This window comes from Pteropus vampyrus, unplaced genomic scaffold, assembly GCF_000151845.1.
Source record: "Pteropus vampyrus isolate Shadow unplaced genomic scaffold, Pvam_2.0 Scaffold133, whole genome shotgun sequence".
Taxonomy (NCBI): Eukaryota; Metazoa; Chordata; class Mammalia; order Chiroptera; family Pteropodidae; genus Pteropus; species Pteropus vampyrus.
The window spans coordinates 3,414,241-3,434,478 of NW_011888914.1; the positions used below are offsets into that span (position 1 = coordinate 3,414,241).

Here is a 20,238-nt window from a genome sequence, read left to right on the forward strand (position 1 = left end):
GCCTTAAGTTTTGGTATCTTTACCTCCCATCCAGAACAATGATCCCCATCCTTTCAGAGTGACAGGCAACTCAGTTTCTCATCTGATACCTCTGAACTGACAAATCATGCCAGGTGGAGGCGGTGTGCAGGGAAAGGATAAGGGGGGATGGAGGACCCCCAACAATCAGTGGGAAGAGGAGAGGAATAGAGGGGTGGTGACTAGTCTGCAATCAACAAATTAAACTTCACTGCAACCTGTTGGGTGCCCAGGCTGTAACAGCCCCATTCCCTCATTAAATCTGAGCCTCCTCTTCCAAGGAATTCAGCTATCATTCAAGATTCTTCCCTTAGCTGGCAGTGAGGAACTTCTTCTGCCCCAAGTCTATCAATCACATCCCTCTTTGTCACAATGCTCACTTTCAGTGTTCTGGAGAAAAACCTTATATGCAAACATACTGCCAGTTTTTTAAAGCAGAAATATAATAAATGCATGATCATAAATATGCAGCCTCTTAAATCCAGAAAGAGATTTAGCTTCCAAGACAGGTTTCCCTCCTTCCTGCCAGCCCACTGCCCCCATTTTCATTGCTCTCCAATTTGCTGATGCTTTTGTCTCCCACCACAAATGCCAGAGGGCCACACAGCTGCTTGGTCTCTGAGGTGACCAGTTTTCTTTTTATAGCAAAAGGTCTATGAGATTTACTGTTGCTGTTTTCTTGAAGATTTATAACGAAGTCTCCTGGCAACAATATGTCAAAGCCATTACATTCAGGCAAAAGATTACAGAAGAAATCGCAAATAAAAGTCCCAGCCAGGCATTATGCACAACCCCCCAGAGATGATCCAGTCACCCGGGCACTGGTGGTTAGGGAGCGCCATCACTTACAGTAACTCACTTTGCTCCTACTGCTCCAAATCCTGTATTGAAAAGAGATTGTACTCACATCCGAGGGTCTGGCCCCCCTGTTCTACATCGTGTTTTGTTGCTGGATAACTGCAGTCAATTCTTTCCTGGAGAGATCATTAGCTTCCCAGGGTTGTCACGCCCAGTGGGTCTGCAGCGTTACGTTACAAAGCTTGCTGCCTTTTTCCCTTGAGCTCCCTCTGCCAATACTGGCCAAATCACATCTAAAAGCTTATTAAGACATCCATTCAGTTCGCAATGTTTTGTGGCTTCCTAGTCTGCTCGTCACAGCTTCTGAAAGATTTTGGGTCTTCAGATATTGTTGGAGTGCTCCCTCCTGCCAGCAGAGGACCTGTAACACTGCCCTGATTGAAGAGTCAGAGAATAATTCACAGATGGGCGGAGTGCTTTTGAATGATGCTCACAAAACAGAAAAACTGTAGTTTGCATTCTTTCAACAGTAGCATTCTTTCAGCAGTAACACAAGGAAAAGAGACGAATGTGAGAGTTTTAAAGGAGGGAGAGGACAGCAAGGGTCAAACTCTGTAATGAGCTGCCTTTAGGATAACAAGGAAATGCTCCCGTTGTGGGAACAGCAGAGATCCAAACACTTCTTCACCTGCCTGAGAAGAGAGTTCTAGCACAGTGACTGCAGCAGCATAGGAGATAAGAAGCCAACTGGGCTGCTAGTCCTAATGTTTGTAAACCCATAGCTTGTCTTACAAATCCTCCTCCGAAGAGACAGGTGAAGGGAGGAAAAAGGGACATAGCTGTTTCAAGTGCAGTCACTGACTCTAAACATTACAGGTCTGTCCTGCAGCCCACTTGTTGAAGTAACAGAAAACCAACTTCCCAACCTAAGCAATCATAGAAAGGAAGAGGGTTTTCATTTTCACTTGAGCCAATATCACCACCTCGCCCTTGTTTCTAAAGCCAGAATTTTTGGTCCTGGAGATGGAAAATAACTCTGTCAACACAAACCCTTTGAGCAGGCTCCCTGCCCAGAGCTTTGCCCCCGTTTCACCGAGTGTAGTAGCTCCTGTAGGTGAAGGGCTGCGATTGTGCTGCAGCCATTATTTGGTTTACACAAAAGGCAGGAGACCAGCCAGGGACTCAGTCCAGTGCACTGCAGAGAGAATAAATTCCACTGGGGAGATAAAGTGTCATTAGGATGATGAGCTTATTTTCAGTATACAACATTTGTACTAGTTTATCCAAAAGTGATTGCTTCTGGGATACTGCGATCGGCGCCGGAGGACAAGTTGGGTTAGAACAGAGATGACTGTGACTCACTCTCTACTTTGAAGAAACTCATCACCTGGCCCTGATAAGCCTCGATCAGGGCCCGAGTTGCCAAAAGACAAATGTAAACTGCAATGGACAGAAGTACAAAGCAAGTAGTGGCTAATTTTCTCAAAGCTTCCAAGATATTTCCATCTTCTGAGAATATGAATTCCACAGGTAAGGACCCTCAACACAGTATTACCAATGAGGACAGTACAACACTGATTGCTCACAGAGCCTGGTGTCCCCAAGTGCTATGTGCAAAAGACAGGAATGACAGGGGCAGAGATGCACGTCTTGAGCAAGCCCATGACTCATTTTACACACCCACCACTGCGAAGGGTCACACATGCTTATGCTTACTACTTGAACCATATCAAGTACGGTAACTATTCTCTTTTGAATTGACAGTTACTGAATCTGAAATAATCACCTTTGCAAGAGGCATATAGAAGCTGTTGCAGTGAACGATGAGTGACATCTGGATACTACTCAGGAAACCTTTGACATACCCTACCATCAAGAAAAACTTGCTAACAAATGTAAAAATAATATTGAGGGCATAAAGACATATCATTGACTAAAGATGTGACTGACAGGAGGCTTGCGATGTGGAGACCTCCCTTTTTACACAGGACAATAATTACTTGTTGGCTGCCTGGCACTGCTAGTTCACCAGAGCCTCCAAGTTGGGGCTGGGCACTCGCATCCCACAGCAAATGACCCACACGCTCAAAATCCAGACCAAGAGTCACTGTTGAACTTTCTGTTGCCCCACCCCAACAATCAGTGGGAAGAGGAGAGGAATAGAGGGGTGGTGACTAGTCTGCAATCAACAAATTAAACTTCACTGCAACCTGTTGGGTGCCCAGGCTGTAACAGCCCCATTCCCTCATTAAATCTGAGCCTCCTCTTCCAAGGAATTCAGCTATCATTCAAGATTCTTCCCTTAGCTGGCAGTGAGGAACTTCTTCTGCCCCAAGTCTATCAATCACATCCCTCTTTGTCACAATGCTCACTTTCAGCGTTCTGGAGAAAAACCTTATATGCAAACATACTGCCAGTTTTTTAAAGCAGAAATATAATAAATGCATGATCATAAATATGCAGCCTCTTAAATCCAGAAAGAGATTTAGCTTCCAAGACGGGTTTCCCTCCTTCCTGCCAGCCCACTGCCCCCATTTTCATTGCTCTCCAATTTGCTGATGCTTTTGTCTCCCACCACAAATGCCAGAGGGCCACACAGCTGCTTGGTCTCTGAGGTGACCAGTTTTCTTTTTATAGCAAAAGGTCTATGAGATTTACTGTTGCTGTTTTCTTGAAGATTTATAACGAAGTCTCCTGGCAACAATATGTCAAAGCCATTACATTCAGGCAAAATATTACAGAAGAAATCGCAAATAAAAGTCCCAGCCAGGCATTATGCACAACCCCCCAGAGATGATCCAGTCACCCGGGCACTGGTGGTTAGGGAGCGCCATCACTTACAGTAACTCACTTTGCTCCTACTGCTCCAAATCCTGTATTGAAAAGAGATTGTACTCACATCCGAGGGTCTGGCCCCCCTGTTCTACATCGTGTTTTGTTGCTGGATAACTGCAGTCAATTCTTTCCTGGAGAGATCATTAGCTTCCCAGGGTTGTCACGCCCAGTGGGTCTGCAGCGTTACGTTACAAAGCTTGCTGCCTTTTTCCCTTGAGCTCCCTCTGCCAATACTGGCCAAATCACATCTAAAAGCTTATTAAGACATCCATTCAGTTCGCAATGTTTTGTGGCTTCCTAGTCTGCTCGTCACAGCTTCTGAAAGATTTTGGGTCTTCAGATATTGTTGGAGTGCTCCCTCCTGCCAGCAGAGGACCTGTAACACTGCCCTGATTGAAGAGTCAGAGAATAATTCACAGATGGGCGGAGTGCTTTTGAATGATGCTCACAAAACAGAAAAACTGTAGTTTGCATTCTTTCAACAGTAGCATTCTTTCAGCAGTAACACAAGGAAAAGAGACGAATGTGAGAGTTTTAAAGGAGGGAGAGGACAGCAAGGGTCAAACTCTGTAATGAGCTGCCTTTAGGATAACAAGGAAATGCTCCCGTTGTGGGAACAGCAGAGATCCAAACACTTCTTCACCTGCCTGAGAAGAGAGTTCTAGCACAGTGACTGCAGCAGCATAGGAGATAAGAAGCCAACTGGGCTGCTAGTCCTAATGTTTGTAAACCCATAGCTTGTCTTACAAATCCTCCTCCGAAGAGACAGGTGAAGGGAGGAAAAAGGGACATAGCTGTTTCAAGTGCAGTCACTGACTCTAAACATTACAGGTCTGTCCTGCAGCCCACTTGTTGAAGTAACAGAAAACCAACTTCCCAACCTAAGCAATCATAGAAAGGAAGAGGGTTTTCATTTTCACTTGAGCCAATATCACCACCTCGCCCTTGTTTCTAAAGCCAGAATTTTTGGTCCTGGAGATGGAAAATAACTCTGTCAACACAAACCCTTTGAGCAGGCTCCCTGCCCAGAGCTTTGCCCCCGTTTCACCGAGTGTAGTAGCTCCTGTAGGTGAAGGGCTGCGATTGTGCTGCAGCCATTATTTGGTTTACACAAAAGGCAGGAGACCAGCCAGGGACTCAGTCCAGTGCACTGCAGAGAGAATAAATTCCACTGGGGAGATAAAGTGTCATTAGGATGATGAGCTTATTTTCAGTATACAACATTTGTACTAGTTTATCCAAAAGTGATTGCTTCTGGGATACTGCGATCGGCGCCGGAGGACAAGTTGGGTTAGAACAGAGATGACTGTGACTCACTCTCTACTTTGAAGAAACTCATCACCTGGCCCTGATAAGCCTCGATCAGGGCCCGAGTTGCCAAAAGACAAATGTAAACTGCAATGGACAGAAGTACAAAGCAAGTAGTGGCTAATTTTCTCAAAGCTTCCAAGATATTTCCATCTTCTGAGAATATGAATTCCACAGGTAAGGACCCTCAACACAGTATTACCAATGAGGACAGTACAACACTGATTGCTCACAGAGCCTGGTGTCCCCAAGTGCTATGTGCAAAAGACAGGAATGACAGGGGCAGAGATGCACGTCTTGAGCAAGCCCATGACTCATTTTACACACCCACCACTGCGAAGGGTCACACATGCTTATGCTTACTACTTGAACCATATCAAGTACGGTAACTATTTTCTTTTGAATTGACAGTTACTGAATCTGAAATAATCACCTTTGCAAGAGGCATATAGAAGCTGTTGCAGTGAACGATGAGTGACATCTGGATACTACTCAGGAAACCTTTGACATACCCTACCATCAAGAAAAACTTGCTAACAAATGTAAAAATAATATTGAGGGCATAAAGACATATCATTGACTAAAGATGTGACTGACAGGAGGCTTGTGATGTGGAGACCTCCCTTTTTACACAGGACAATAATTACTTGTTGGCTGCCTGGCACTGCTAGTTCACCAGAGCCTCCAAGTTGGGGCTGGGCACTCGCATCCCACAGCAAATGACCCACACGCTCAAAATCCAGACCAAGAGTCACTGTTGAACTTTCTGTTGCCCCATATTTCCCTTGGCTAGACAAGATGATCACAATCTCATCTGTGCTCCAACAGTTTTCTGTAAATTCTTGCTATAAAGTGAATTTTGACCCCTCAGATCCATATATTGAAGCCCTAACCCTCAGTGTGACTGTATCTGGAAATATGTAGGGCTTTTATGAGCTAATTAAGGAAAAACAAGGTCATAAGAGTGAGACCCTGATCTGACGGGATTAGTGTCCTTATAAAAAGAGGCATCAGAGTCTCCACATGCTCTTTCTCTCACCTCTCTCTCTCTTCAAGCCCCCACCCCACCAGCTCAGAAAAAAGGCCATGTGAGGACATAGCAAGAAAGTGGCCATCTGCAAGCTAGGAAGAGAGTACTAACCCGAAACCAAACCCTGCTAACCCCTGATCTGGCACATCCAGCCTCCAGAACTGTAAGAAAATAAATTCCTGCCGTTTAAGCCACCCAGCCTACGGTATCGCGTTATGGCAGCCGCAGCTGACTAAGACAGCTGCCTTCATAGTATAATTGCTGGCATGGGCTCGAAGTTGGTCTTCCTGGTTATACTGAGCTCCTTGAAGGCAGAAACCCCATTTTGGTTATCTCATATCCCCAGTAACTGGCATGGTTCCTGGAACATGGCCTTTAAAGTCCATTCCGTGGATGATAGTAAAACTAATACTCAACAGCTTTTTCTAATTGTTAACTTGGTCTTCAAAAGCCTGTAGATCCTATAAGAAATAAAGAAGGTGCCAACTCAGTCAGCTACCCTTTTTCCTTTCCCCATAGGTGATGCAGGCCGTGGCTCCAGAACCTCCAAGAGGTAACAACCAGGGAGTATAGTCATTATGCTCTCTTCCTTCCTCCCAAAAATACAAGATGACAGCTCCTGGGGCCAGAAGAATTACTGATCTTGAAACAGCCCCTACCCAGTGACACTGGTCTGTCAGCACCCAAGCACTGGACAGCACCACAGCCATCCTGGACATTTCCTTTTTATAACCTTCAACCCCTGTTGAGTAGAACCACAAATGCTAAAAACAAATAAAAAAAATATCAAATTACAATAAAACCAATCCACAGAGAGTAGTCCACCTTCCATGTATCCCTATCTCAACTCCTACCCATTCCTTAAATCTGCTTCGATACGGCTTCTTTCTGTCCCCAATTTTCCTACTAAGCTGTCTGTTGTTGATGTATTGATTTGTGGTGTATTAAGCATTTACTGAAGAGAAGGGTGCAAAGAACTACAGAAATTGGCAGAGAGATCTTTCTTCCTTGGTGTGCTGGGGTGACAGGAATCAGCAAAGTTCTCACAGAGAAGGTAACATTTGAGCCGGGTGTTGGAGAATATGTAAGATTTTATTACATAGAAAAGTGCAGGAGGACACAGGCAGAAGAAACAGCAGGAGCAAAAAGCAGAATGGTCTAAAAGTGGGTGTCACGAGTAAGAAAAGGGAGCAAAAAGACTTTCGCAGCTGCAGCTTATAATACATGAGCAACGACCAGAGATGAATTTGCAGGGTCGAGATGTGGAAAAACTTTCACTTCATGCTAAAGACATTGGGCGGAATCTTGCATTTGTGATGGGGAGCCCTAGATCAGTAAGCAGAAGAGAGACTAGTCAGATTTTTTTCTCTACTTAGAACTCAAGCACACAGCATTGGATTAATTATCATTATGGGTTCATGATACACCTGCAAGATTGTATCCACATGGCTTTATTTCTCTTCCTTTATTTCTTCTTTTATTCCTTCCCTCTTTCTTTTTATTTTACTAATTAATAGACTTTACTTTTTAGAGTAGTTTTAGGTGTACAGAAATATTGAGCAGAAAGCACGGAGTTTCATGTAGCCCCTCATCCATAACCCCTTCCTCCTCCCACCCACTCCCATCTACCACAGTTTCTCCTGTTAACATCTTGATTAGTGTGGTACATTTGTTACAACTGATGAGTCAATACTGATAGACTACTATTAACTAAAGTCATTAGAGTTCACTCTTCCTGTTGTACAGTTCTACAGGTCTGCAGAAATGTATATAATGACATGTCTCCACCATTACAGTATCATACAGAACAGTTTCCCTGGCCTAATGCTCCACGTAGTCATCCCTTCCTCCCTCTCAACCCAACAACTGCTGACCTTTTTATTCTTTTTATAGTTTTGCCTTTTCCAGAACGTAATCATACAGTACCCTTCCAGGCTGGCTTCTCTCACTTAGTAATAATATGCATTTAAGGTTCCTCCATGTCTTTTCAAGGTTTGATAGCTCATTTCTTTTTATCACTGTCGAAGGACATCTTTGTTGCTTTTAAGTTTTGGCAATTATAAATAAAGCTGCTATAAACATCTGTGTCCAGGTTGTTATGTAGACATACGTTTTCATATCATTTTGGTAAATACCCAAGGAACGCGATTACTGAATCACATGGTAGGACAAGGTTTAGCTTTGTAAGAAACTATTATAAAGGTATTTCCCCACCCACCCACCCCACCCCACTTTTCAAAAGTTCACTTTATCCCACTTTGCTTTTACCAAAAAAAAAAAAAAAAAAAAAAAAAAACCTACATAACCTAGCGTACCTGTTTTCACTAATTAAAAAAAAATTCGAAGGAGATTTTTGCTTTCACGAAAAAAGGCAAAAAGCGAATAGTGTTCAGTGTTTGTCCTGCAGCCAGACGTCAAAGGCGGGCACCCGGCAGCGAGAATCTCCCGCCGAGCTCCTCCCCAGAACCACCTCAGCATCTCAGCGCCAAGCACTCAGCTTTGGACTGTGTCTGTGAGCATCTGTGCTGTATCTCCGTTAGTAAGACGTATCCTAAGGTAAATGCATATCTGCTTTACGCTATTTCAGCTTACAAAAGGATTCAGAGGAAGGCTCTCTACTTTTGGAGAGCGGGAGAAACCTGCGTTGTCTTCCAAAGTGGCCGTAACGTTTTGCATTCCCACCAGCTGGTTTTACCTTGACCTAATCGCTACATACTATGGTACCTTTCAGTTCTTACCTTATGTGATTTCTCTGTTGCGCTGGCACTGCTCCCAACCATTCCCCTTCACCACTCTTGGTCCTCCGTTGGTTTCCGTGACCCACTCTCTCCTCACTCGCCTACCATCACTCGAACTATTTCTTTCTCTCATTCAAGGTCTCTTCTTTCACTGCTCCCTTAACTGTTGTAGGTCCCTAAGATTCTATCCCTAGTTGTCTTCTCTGCTCATTTACTTCTCTAGAAGATCTCAGTATCCCACCCCCACCCTGCCTGCTGCTGCCCACATGCTCGTCTGCTGCTTAGATACGGATTGCTCCAAATCTTCTTTAGCCTAGATCATTTCCTCTGAAGCTCCAAATTCTTAAACACCCAACCATTTGACAGACCTCTTATTTGGGTGTCCCCTATCGACATGTTCAAAACCAAATCATCATTCCTCTTTCCAAACCCATACCTTTTCCTGTGTTCTCATCTGGGGAAGGGGTCTGTCTTTCATCTGTCTGCCTATTTCCCTAATCTGGAACACTCCTCTCATTCCTTTTACTCCCCTTCCCCAACCCTCACTTTCAGTAAATTACCTAATCCTCCTAATTTAGGACAGTAAAGCATAGAGATTTAAAATGCGAGCTTTGAAGTCAGATGGCCTGGGCTCAAATCCCAGCTCTGCCACTAACTTTGGGCAAATTTCTTAATGTCTCTAAGCCTGTTTCTTCATGAGTAAAATAGAATAACAGTTTCTACCTCATTGGGTTGATGCAAAGGTTGAATGAGATAACACACACTATACAAAGCCTGGCACATAGAGAGCGCTTAAATGTTCCTTGATCTGTTGTTCTCGCTTCTCTAGCTGCATTGCCACTGCCTTAGTTTAGGCTGTCTTCATTTCTTATCTGAACTATCACACTGGTCTCCAACTGGATGCTGAAGATGTTTCTTGAAATTCTGTTTATGATTATCTAAATTTAGAAACTGGGATAACCAACATCAAGCAGGTTTCAGCTTGCATATGAGTTTTGACCTAGGGAAAAGTGGAAGCCAAGGCCTCTTAAATGTTCAGGATTCAGGTACTGAGTGTACTTTGGCTCAAAATGTATCTTCAATAAAAGATTACTGTGTGGAAGTCAACATAACCTGGCCAGAGAGTTAGCTGTTGAGATTTCTTAAACTTGAATCTCAGGGAAGACCGAGCCGCTGAGCCAACAGTGGTTAAATTCTTTCTCCTCTGCCTGGGCCTTAGAGATCACTGAGTCAGTGAGAGGTAAGTTCCCTTTTATTAATGTGTCAGTGTTAGAAGAAAGGGCGTAATGAGAAACTAACTCTTTCCAGATTGTTTCAAGTGGCAAATGTGGAGAACAGACAGCTGAGCCGCAGTGCAGGAGGAGCCATCAACACTGTGCCTATCAGCCAGGCGGTGGTCTGCCAGGTGGTGCTGCCTGGGCCTTTGGGGCCAAATGTTTTACCTTTGTCTATGAACTTCTCTTCCTCCGTTTCTTTTGTGGAAGAGCATTTTAAGTTAACAGACCATACAGGAGTTAGAGGAACTGCTACAGGGCTAAAGTTTGAAGGTAGAAGCTGTTCTGCCACTTAAGTCTCCCTGCCTCAAGACCTGCCCACTCCCTCCTCCACCTCAATTATGTGATCACCGATGCCAGGTGCTCTTTTCACAACACAAATGTAATAGTGTTTCTCCTCTGCTTATAGAGACTCTCATTCCCCCAGAACAAAGTCCAGTGACACACAAATCCAGGCAGGGTCTGATCTCAGCCTGTGTCACCCACCCGCCCATCCTGCAGCCTGGATTGGCCACAGGGTGCTCAGAAGCCCTCGAAAGCACCATCCTGTCATTTTTCCTTAGCATGCTCTTTACATCTTTTCCAAACTACTCCTTACCCTTCACATCTGATTCAAGGCATCCTTCTCAAAAGGGTCCTCCAATGCTGCTCCACCTTCCAAGTTCCCAAGGCCAAAATCCCAGGTAGTCTGAGATCGAATCCCAGCTCAGCCACTTATTTTGGACAACTTAATGAATCTAAGCTCATTTCCTCATGGGCAACATAGGAAGAAGAATAGTTTTTACCCATTGGATTGTTGCAAAGATTGAATGAGGCCAATACAAAATAATGTGTTTTTTAAAATCCCACTGTAGTGCTTACCAAACTGGACTGCAATTCTGTGATGTCAGTATTCTTAGCCTCTCTCCCTACCTTCTGATTAAAAAGCTTCCATTCTTCTCTCTTAAGGAGACTGTCCTGGCCAGAGATGTTCTTGGGCTTTAGGATGCAGAGTTGGAGGACAGGCAGAAGAGATGGGAGAGGAGAAGGCTGACCTGTCAAGGGAGGCTAAGCTAATCTGTACAACAAAGATCTGGGAGAGAAAAAGAGTGCCATGCAGGATGAGGGATGGAACAAGAGCTTCTGGAGGGTGGTGGTGAACAACAGGCTTCTGAACATTGTGGAATGCAAAAAAATTAGGAGGAAAAAAAGGGATATGAAAATTTTTACAGGGAGTTTATGAATTGGATTTCCTTTTACTTTTTAAGAGCAACAAGTAAATGATTACTATTCTTTTAAAAATTACTTTTGGTCTTTGAATTGTGCTTCTTTGAACATCTCCATACAAACACGAGACTATATGAGACTGAAATTCTTTAGGGTTACTCTTGTTTACATGTCTTTCCTCTCAGACTCAGCTTCTCCAGTACAGAGGCTGTGTCTCACTCTTCTCTGTAAATCCAATGCAAGCACACAGCCTGGAAAATGGCATATGAACAATGTTTGCTGAATAAACACATCCATGCCTTTCTACTGGATCGTTGACTCCTACGAGCAAGTATCTGCTCTTATTTAACTAAGTGTCCAAATACACTGTTGAATGCTGTGGTGAGTTGAATGGTGGCTTCCAAAAAGATATATCCATATCCTAAACCCCAGAACCTGTGAGGAACATAATCACATCTTATGTGACAAAAGATGTGATTATGTTAAGGATCCTGAGAAGAGAAATTTATCCTGGATTATCCTGGATTAAATGCAACCCTTGCACCCTGATAAGAGAAGCAAAGAAGGTTTTAAGACAGAAGAAAAGGAGGCCATGCGACCACAGAGGCGGAGACTGGAGTGATGTGGCCATAAGCCAAGGAACACCTGGAGCCCTGAGAGGATAGAAGAGGCAAAGGAGAATTATCTCCAAGAGTCTCCAGAGGGAGTGAGTACAGCCTAGCCGATACCTTTATTTCAGGCTTCTGGCCTCTAAGCATGAGAGAATAAATTTCTGTTGTTTTAATTTAAGTCACTTAGTTTGTGGTAATTTATTACAACAGCCACAGACTTATACAAATGCCTTATACATAATGGATGCCTAATACTCTTTATCAATTATCTGTCTGGGTCACTTATAATCACAGAGTGTGCTTCCTTTTTAGAGTCACTCACATACTTTTTTGGCCAAGAGCCAGGACTCCACTATGTCCTCAACACTTTCAACGCTGTTGTAACCAAGAGGTCCCTCACTTCTGTCTGAAGGATGGTGAGGTTCCAGGGGCTAAGAGTATTCTATTGACTACATATTCTTATAAAATGTCCCTCGCTCATTCCTTCAGTAGGGCATAGTATAGGAGGAAAGCCTTTATAACAGAATGATCACAGCAGGAGCAATGGCTCATGCCACTGTGGGTGGAGAGACACCCTCACTGGAGTCTCTCCAGCTGGCAGTCAGTTCAGGCTGAGGACTCAGCAGTCTACACACAGGAAATGCTGCTGAACTGAAAGAGAGCCAGGTCAGGTTGTCAGATGTCCAATTCTGCACCACGGAGTGCGTGCACGCCCCTACACACACAACAACAACAGCAACAACAACAACAACAACAACAACAACAAACCATTAAGTTGCTCTGCTAGCCAGGAATTAAGTGTCTGAATGTAACCCTGTGAACACAATCCCAAAGACAGCAAACAGAAGTCTGGGATTGGCATGAGTGTCTACAGAAGTAAATAACTGTGATGTATCAACTGTGATTTGCCACTATAACCTGTTTTTCAGCACTATCTCTTCCACTGTATTCCTGAGAGGACAGAGGCCTTCTCTCAGTGCTGGAGGAGGTCTATAAGTCAGCAAGTCCACAACCCTTCTGGAAGGCCACTCACACTCCCCCAGCCACATATAGGTTGCTTCTACTTAGCAATGCCTACAATGTGATTCTCCAGAAATGGTTGTTTTTAAGTCTATTAGACCCAGTCTTCATATCAGTGGTGCTATTTTATTCAGTTGCTCTGCCAATGAAGTATTAACATAACATCCATCTGATACCAGAAATTCCAGATACTATGATGCATGCCACCTCTCCTTCCCACCCTCCATTTCCCCTAACCCACATGACTTTCTGCAATAAATCTTTCTGAAAGCTGCAACTCTCAGCAAGCTTGTCTGGGTTAGATGTGATTTGACGAGAATAATGTCCATTACCTACCAGAGAAGCCATCTAGTGGTCTGGAAATGCCAGTACTATGTCAACACTTTCCATGCCACTGTTTGTAGAAGACTACACACACTGGCCTCCCATCTCAGTTCCCCACCCCCGCCCTCCCCCAGGCTGACTGAGGAAGGAGGGGTAGAAACTAGGGAAGAAGACAGTCTATTCAAACCTTCCATCCACCGAGTGCTTCATGACCTTGGGCAGGCAGTATAACTTCCTTGGGTCTTAATGTCCTCATCTGTAAAATGGGGATACTTACGGTAGCTACCAACTTCATAGGGGAGCTAAAAGGATTACCTATGGAAGTGAATAACAAGCACAGTGCCTGGCACAGAATAAGCACTCAGGAAATACTAGGTGTGCGTGCGTGCAGGTATAAAGTCGATGGGAAGCTAGATTCTCCAATTAGATTTCTAAATCCTTTCCAACATTTAAACGTCTCTTCTTTATAGTTCCCAGGGACTGCTCCAAAGAGAGTTTGATCCTTTGGCCTTACTCAGTACACAACATGACACAGCATTTGGCTTTAGCACAGAGCTTTGCTGGGACCAAGTGTTCCTGCAGAGAAGGGAAATTAGGACTTCAAGTAGAGCTGGCTGTCAGGGAGGCTCTGCTGTTCTCTTCCCATACTCATGTCATCACATATCGACAGTGCGTACGAATGCACGCACGGTACGGGGCTCAGGAAGAAGGACTCCGTCCTGGCAGACTCCGACCTCAGGAAGAAGAGCATCTATTAGGTGGAGGACAGCCTTCACGGGGATGCCCCGCCTGAAGTCGGCTTCTCTCCATTACATTCAGCCTCTCCTTGACTCTGGTTATTTCCCAGCTAAAATTTTTTCTCAGATCGGTTATTGTTCACATTTTAAGTTTCACTCAGAGGTTAACCATGAGCAAGTTTGGTCCACTAAATTGTTTTTCCAATAATTATATTACATGGCAAACACACTGAATGGTCATTATCAGTTATTGAGCATTATTTGAAATTAAAATTCTGCCACATGTTTACAAGGAAAAGAGGTGCCTATAGCGAAGTCAGCAGGAACAGAAATGACACCATCCTTGAAGTGCTTATTACACACCCAGAATTTGCCCCAGGGATATTCATTTCCAAGAGTTTTAAACACTCTTAAAATAACTATGTTTCTCTGGATTTTCTCATCATTACCATAGTCAAATTATTTCCACAATAAAAATATATATAATTAGTTGAGCTTCAGCAGTTTTCAGAAGACAGGGTCAACCTGAGAGATTACAAGCATGAGATCCTCAGTGGAAGAGTCCCCAGTGAAGCCTGTGCTCTCTCTCTTCTCACTATTTTCACAGAGCATGAGGCTGTCCTTTCTCTTCAGCAAAGGGTAAGTCTGGAATTGCCCTGTTAGGTGGTGGAGCTTTCACTCTTGGGCTTGGCTCTTCCTTGCTACCAGCGGCCTGGGACCCGGTCCTCGGGGACAATCCACAGACCCTCTCCTGGACGGAGATTCCTCCCCTGACAGCGCTTCTCCTGTGGAGTTCTCCCCAAACCCTGGGCGAGGACAGTACCTTGAGTTCTCCAACTTCAGGCAGGTCACCTCTTTGATGATCATTTGTATCCAGGCCAATGTTCAAACAAAGAGCATGGTGGGAAGAGGGCAATAAAGAAAAAAAGAAGAGGGAAGGTGGGAGAGGAAAGGGAAGAGCAAAGGAGGAAGACAAGAAAAGACAGGGAGCCCACAAGTGTGAAGACGGAGCTACCGATAAGAAGCTGAAGTGAGGGGGACTCAAGCTCTACCCCTCCCAATTCCCAGTCCTCAGTTCCCACCCCTTCCCAAAATGGAAGTGTTCTGCCCAGCCTAGTCTTTACTCAGCAGATATTTTGGGGTAATGAAAATGTTCTGGAATTAGACAGTGGTGATGATTGAACGACCTTTGTGAATATTCTAAAAACTAAATTGTATACTTTAAAAGAGTGAATTGTATGGGATGTGTAATATATCTCACTTAAAAAAAAAAATCCAGTTAAGTGCCAGGGCACTGAAATCAGATAGACATGAATTTGACTCTAATCTGCTGCATGCATTATGCTGTGGGAAAATCATTAAGCCCTGAGGCTCCTCCTCTGTAAGATGGAGATATAAAAGAATTATCTCAAATGATCATTTGAGATCAAACAAGGTAATAAACAAAGTGTTTGGCACAGGGATGACACCTAGAAATTGCCCAATAAACTATCCTTACCGAGGTAAAGGTGACAGAAAGAGCAGAAACTGGCTCTCAGCCAAAATACCTTTTGACATTCCTAAGATATATTTGTTAATGACTTCCATCAGACCTACTAAATGATATAACTGTCTACATAATATCATGTAAAGAGTTAAAACTGGTGATGTCTGCTGTTTAGTCAAAAGGAGAAAAGCCTGTCATAAAAGAAGAAACAGCAACAAGCAGAGGAACAGCAACTAATTCTGAAGGGATGGCAAGAGTTGTCTCCATCGAGCATCTGGTGCTGAGGAGCCCTTGTCTGCTGAAAAACACCTGGGCAGGTTACCACCCCGCCCACACCCAGAGGCCAGGGAACAAGACATGGTGCTTGATGGCTTCCGCCCTGCCCCTCAGTCCTCAAGTATGGGCAAGGGTCATTAATACCAGGGCTTCAGGCCAAAGAGAAGGCAAAGCCCATCACCATACCTCTGAAACCACTCAGCATACTGGCTCCTCCTGCAGGCTGCAGGAGAACAGTGTGAGAACGGTGGTTTCCCACCTTCAAGATCCAACTCTTGCCAGACCAATTATTGCCCCTTACACCTGCTTCAACTTTTTGCTGGAACATAGTATACACAATCCCACAAATAACAAGTCGCAATAGGAACTTTCTAGTTATCACTTTTAGCAATGCCGACAGTACCCCGTAAGTCAGAGTTTTCCTAGAAAGTAATATTTCATGGATGGTAGTTCAAAATTTATCCCATAATTACCAAGGACTGAAGAAAAACTGATGGCTGGGGGTGGGTGCTCCTCTTTCCGGGGCTGCTCATTTTAGTGAATGTCAATCAAAATATCCTATGTAACGAGGGCTTCCTTCTACTGATTCTTTTTTTTTTTCTTTACTTTTTACCTAAATGTGGTTTGATGCAATTAAAAAAAAATCACATTGCTTTCAGCTTTTTTTTTTTTCAACTTTTGGAACATCATTGGCTTGTTGTAGTGTTCCATTTTCAGAAATTATTTACATATGTATAAAAAATTCTGACTGTTATATACATTTCTTCCCTTAAATTTTCTATGGCTTTTTTGGGGAATCAACATAGCTGCTAAAAAATCACTTGGTTACCATTTTAGGGTCAGATTAATTTGAGAACCACTCTTTACTGGTTATTTAACTATGGAGAAGCTACTTAACTTCTGAGTATCACGTGCTTCTTTTGTAAACTGACAATATTATTTACCTGATAGAATTGTGATAAAAATTAAATAAGATAATGTATAAAGACATTATCTTATATTAGTAAGATAATATATCAAGAATGTATACAGATGCAGCTTTTAGTGATGGCCAATAGAGTCATCCCTCAGTATCTGTGGAGGACTGGTTCCTTATGCTGAGTCCCTCATATACATTGGCATAGTGTTTGCATATGGGCTACAGCAGGGTATGCCTCCCCCTCACTTCACTGGATTCAGTGTAGCGTTTGGTGCGTGGCAAATTCAAGTTTTGCTCTTTTTGGAACTTTCTGGTATTTCTTCCCACAAATATTTTAAATCCATGGGTAGGCTGAATTTGAAGATACGGAACCCAAAGATATGGAGACTGACTGTAAATGGTTAACACTATTATTGTTGCTATTATTGTTATTAGCTAAGAGAACCATGTTTCACTCTAGTTCAATACTGCTTTCTTCAAGATTTAATCCATCTTTTGGGGTTTGAGAAGCTGCAAAGCAATACCTGGCCTCCTATGAACCCTGAAATGTATCTGTGACACAGGAAGTTCTGGGTTAAAATGAAGTATTTCTCTGATCTCATCCTGTAAATAAAGTCTCATGGAGAACCCTTGCTTTGGACACCTTGTGAATCACTTCATAATTCCCTCAACTCCACTTTGCTAGCTACAACCAGAACTACCAACCAGTAGAACCGCACAGCACCTCGCCTGGGATGGACTTTCTTTGACACCATGCAGTGCGATTCTATCAGGAAACCCTGGGCAGAACCTAGAGGGATGGGGAGTTCACACAGATGGTGCTGAGATGTACCATTGGGCCAATTGGTGGGCAGTCCCAAAAGCTTAAACACTCAAATTCCCCTGAACTTCTGGGGCCGGCAGAAGCAGTTCCTTCTTGCTAGAGGAGAGCAGCCTCTTCTTGCCTGGAGTCCTGCAAAGACCCCACCTGAGGCTGCTGCCTCATAAGGTGTTGCTTCCCCTTCCTCAAAATCCTTCAACCTCAGCTAATAATTAGGGTCAGGTTTCAGCATAGCCTGCAGGGAAACAGAGTCCCCATTCTTGCAGGAAGGAGTTTTATGCCGAAGGACTTTTAGGTTCCACTGTTACGCAGGGATGAACCTGGCAGAACACATGGGTGAGGGAGGGTCGATGGGTGAATGTCAGGTGAGACTGATGAGAATCTATCAACACAGACTGCTCAGCAGATATTTTGAAACTTGTGACTTATCTTGGCACAGACACCTGAAGCTGGTCCTCATCTACTGGAATGGCTCCTAAAAGCCTGAGCACAACAACAGCCTATGTTAAATTCAACGAAGATGCTGGAACCGCCATGTCAGAATATTGAGGAGGAAGTCAAAAGACTCAAAGGTGGGTGCGCAACACTGGATTTATTATTAGAGAGCAGAAGAACTCACTATCTGACTAACATCCCAGGAAGGCCAAGAGGACACTTCTTCACTAAAGGGATATATGCACTAGTGAGGGGCATGGCATCACTGAGAAATCCAGTGGTTCTGTTCTCTGTTGGCTGGAGCTGACAGCAGGAGATAATGTCTTGGTATTGGGCTATTTTAAATTAATGGGAGAGAACAGGATTTCAAAATAGCAGAAGCCAGGTGGTGACAATTACCCATGAGATACTAGATGAATATAAATACCCTAATTGACAGCAAGGTCAGAGTGGCAAACAGGGTGCTCTGACCATTAGGGAATGTGTGGCAATAAGTGATCAGCCATGGGCAAGATGAGTGGACAACTAAAATGTTATGTAACTTGCATAAAAAGGAGAGGGAGGGAGCTAGAGAGCAGAAGGCTGATATCGGCTGCTGAAATTCAGATTCACAAGCCACTGGCTGAGGAGAGGCTAGATCTTTTGGGGGAAGGACCCTGTAAAACCACCACACAATTCTTGATAGATGTCTGAACCTTCTACAAAAGGAGATGCAACCACTTATTCATTTTATTTAGTTTTTCCCCCAAAATGTATTAGTATAGACTAGGATCACTGGCACTGGGGAAAGTGGGATGCTGCCAGATCTTTCATGTTGGACATGGGTTTGAGCTGGCCCTGATCACATGGGGCCTTAAATAGTGATTCTCCAGTTAGAGTAAAGGTGACAAATGGAGTTGTGACCATGTCTGTTTCACAGTGGGTCCAATAGATCCACAGAAGCATTTTGTGATTTTCCCCGCCTCCGTGTGTATACTTACTAGTATACCTAATAAAGAAACTAACAGAACCCTTACAATGATTCTCCAAGGAAGAGTCAGGAAATTCTCTCTATAGAAAAAAAAAAAAAGACCTATAAATATTTTCCTAAGTCTATAAAGCAAAACATAGTATTTTGTCCCTGGAATAATAGTCAGCAGTCTAAAAAAGTAAAATAAAAAGTAGTATATTTTCCCTTATAAGATGGTGTAGGGAACATACACACTACACTTGCTTTTTGTCATGTCTGACATTCCTTGCATTGCCATGCTATTTAGTGACCTAAATTCTGTCCAATATGAGGCAAACTGAAAGTAAAATACCATTTAAAAAACCCAAGAACACATACACGTCTGGCGATTTAAAATTGAGCAGTTAAGTTACTCATTTGAGCAAATGAAACTCCCACTCTCCCCCACAAAATTACCTCTTTTTAATGACCAGAAATCGGAGTTAGACAAATAGGAAGACATTTGTCTATACCAGTTTCTGAAATTGAAATTAAAAGGCTATAATTAGGAAGACCTTCACTAAATTTTGTCTTCACAAGAGTAGGTTGTAGAGTGAAGTGATTTAGCACTGAATTACTTATACTGATGATTTTAAATAATTTCAGGTGTCAGAGATGATCCAAACAGTGAAACTAAAACAATTCTTATGGTTAAAGAACTATATCTCACTCTTATTTATCCTTAAGAGCAATTTCTCTATGACAAGAAACTGCTAGAAAAGTGAGAGCAGGTACAAGGTTAACGTTGTACCCATCATGCATTTGACAACATGACAGTTCTATAAACACCAAACATGGTAAGAAAAGGAGTGTCTCCCTGATTCCAAGAGAAACCATTTTCTTTTTTGGAAGAGACCACCAGAGATCATGAATGTTTCACCCCTTAGTTAGATCGACAGATGAAACCCCCAAACCCACATCAAGGCAGGGCAGCTCCCTCTTGAGCTTGCCAGCTCTCCCGTCTATACTTTCACTTTTAAGACTATACTTTTGCTTCTAATAAACTTGAGCTATTGCTTCATCTCCTTAACTGTCTGTCCGTGAATTTTTTCTTGTGACTTTGACAAGAACTTGGTCACCTGTCTGGTGACGCTATGAATAATTGGTATTTTATTATTGATTTCCAGACATGTTTTTAAAAATAGTAGGACATGTGTACAAATTATCCAGGCCATGGATAATGGTTACTACAGTGGTGGGTTCACAGAAGACCCACAACGACTCTGAGACGCATGTTTTACACACACACACACACACACACACACACACACACACACACACACACACACACACTAGACTGACAGAGAAGCCTTTGGGACAACCCTACCTCTTCCAGGTTCCCAATCTCTATCCCAACCATCTGCCCTAAATCAATCTACCTATCACTCATGCTTCCGTCGACACACACACACACA

At 43.3% G+C, this 20,238-nt stretch overlaps 1 protein-coding gene across 4 annotated transcripts in view; it reads right to left on the minus strand.

Moving 5' to 3' along the window:
• ANKRD6 (ankyrin repeat domain 6) overlaps positions 1-20,238 on the minus strand; it is a 189,846-nt gene that overhangs the window by 72,640 nt on the left and 96,968 nt on the right. Inside the window, exon 1 of one of the 4 annotated variants that reach the window (XM_011367352.1) lies at positions 926-1,532. The exons of the other annotated variants lie outside the window; for them this stretch is intronic. The gene's annotated coding sequence lies outside the window, so the exon portion shown is untranslated. Of the gene's footprint in view, positions 1-925; positions 1,533-20,238 lie in introns of those variants that run through there. 4 annotated transcript variants of the gene reach the window in all.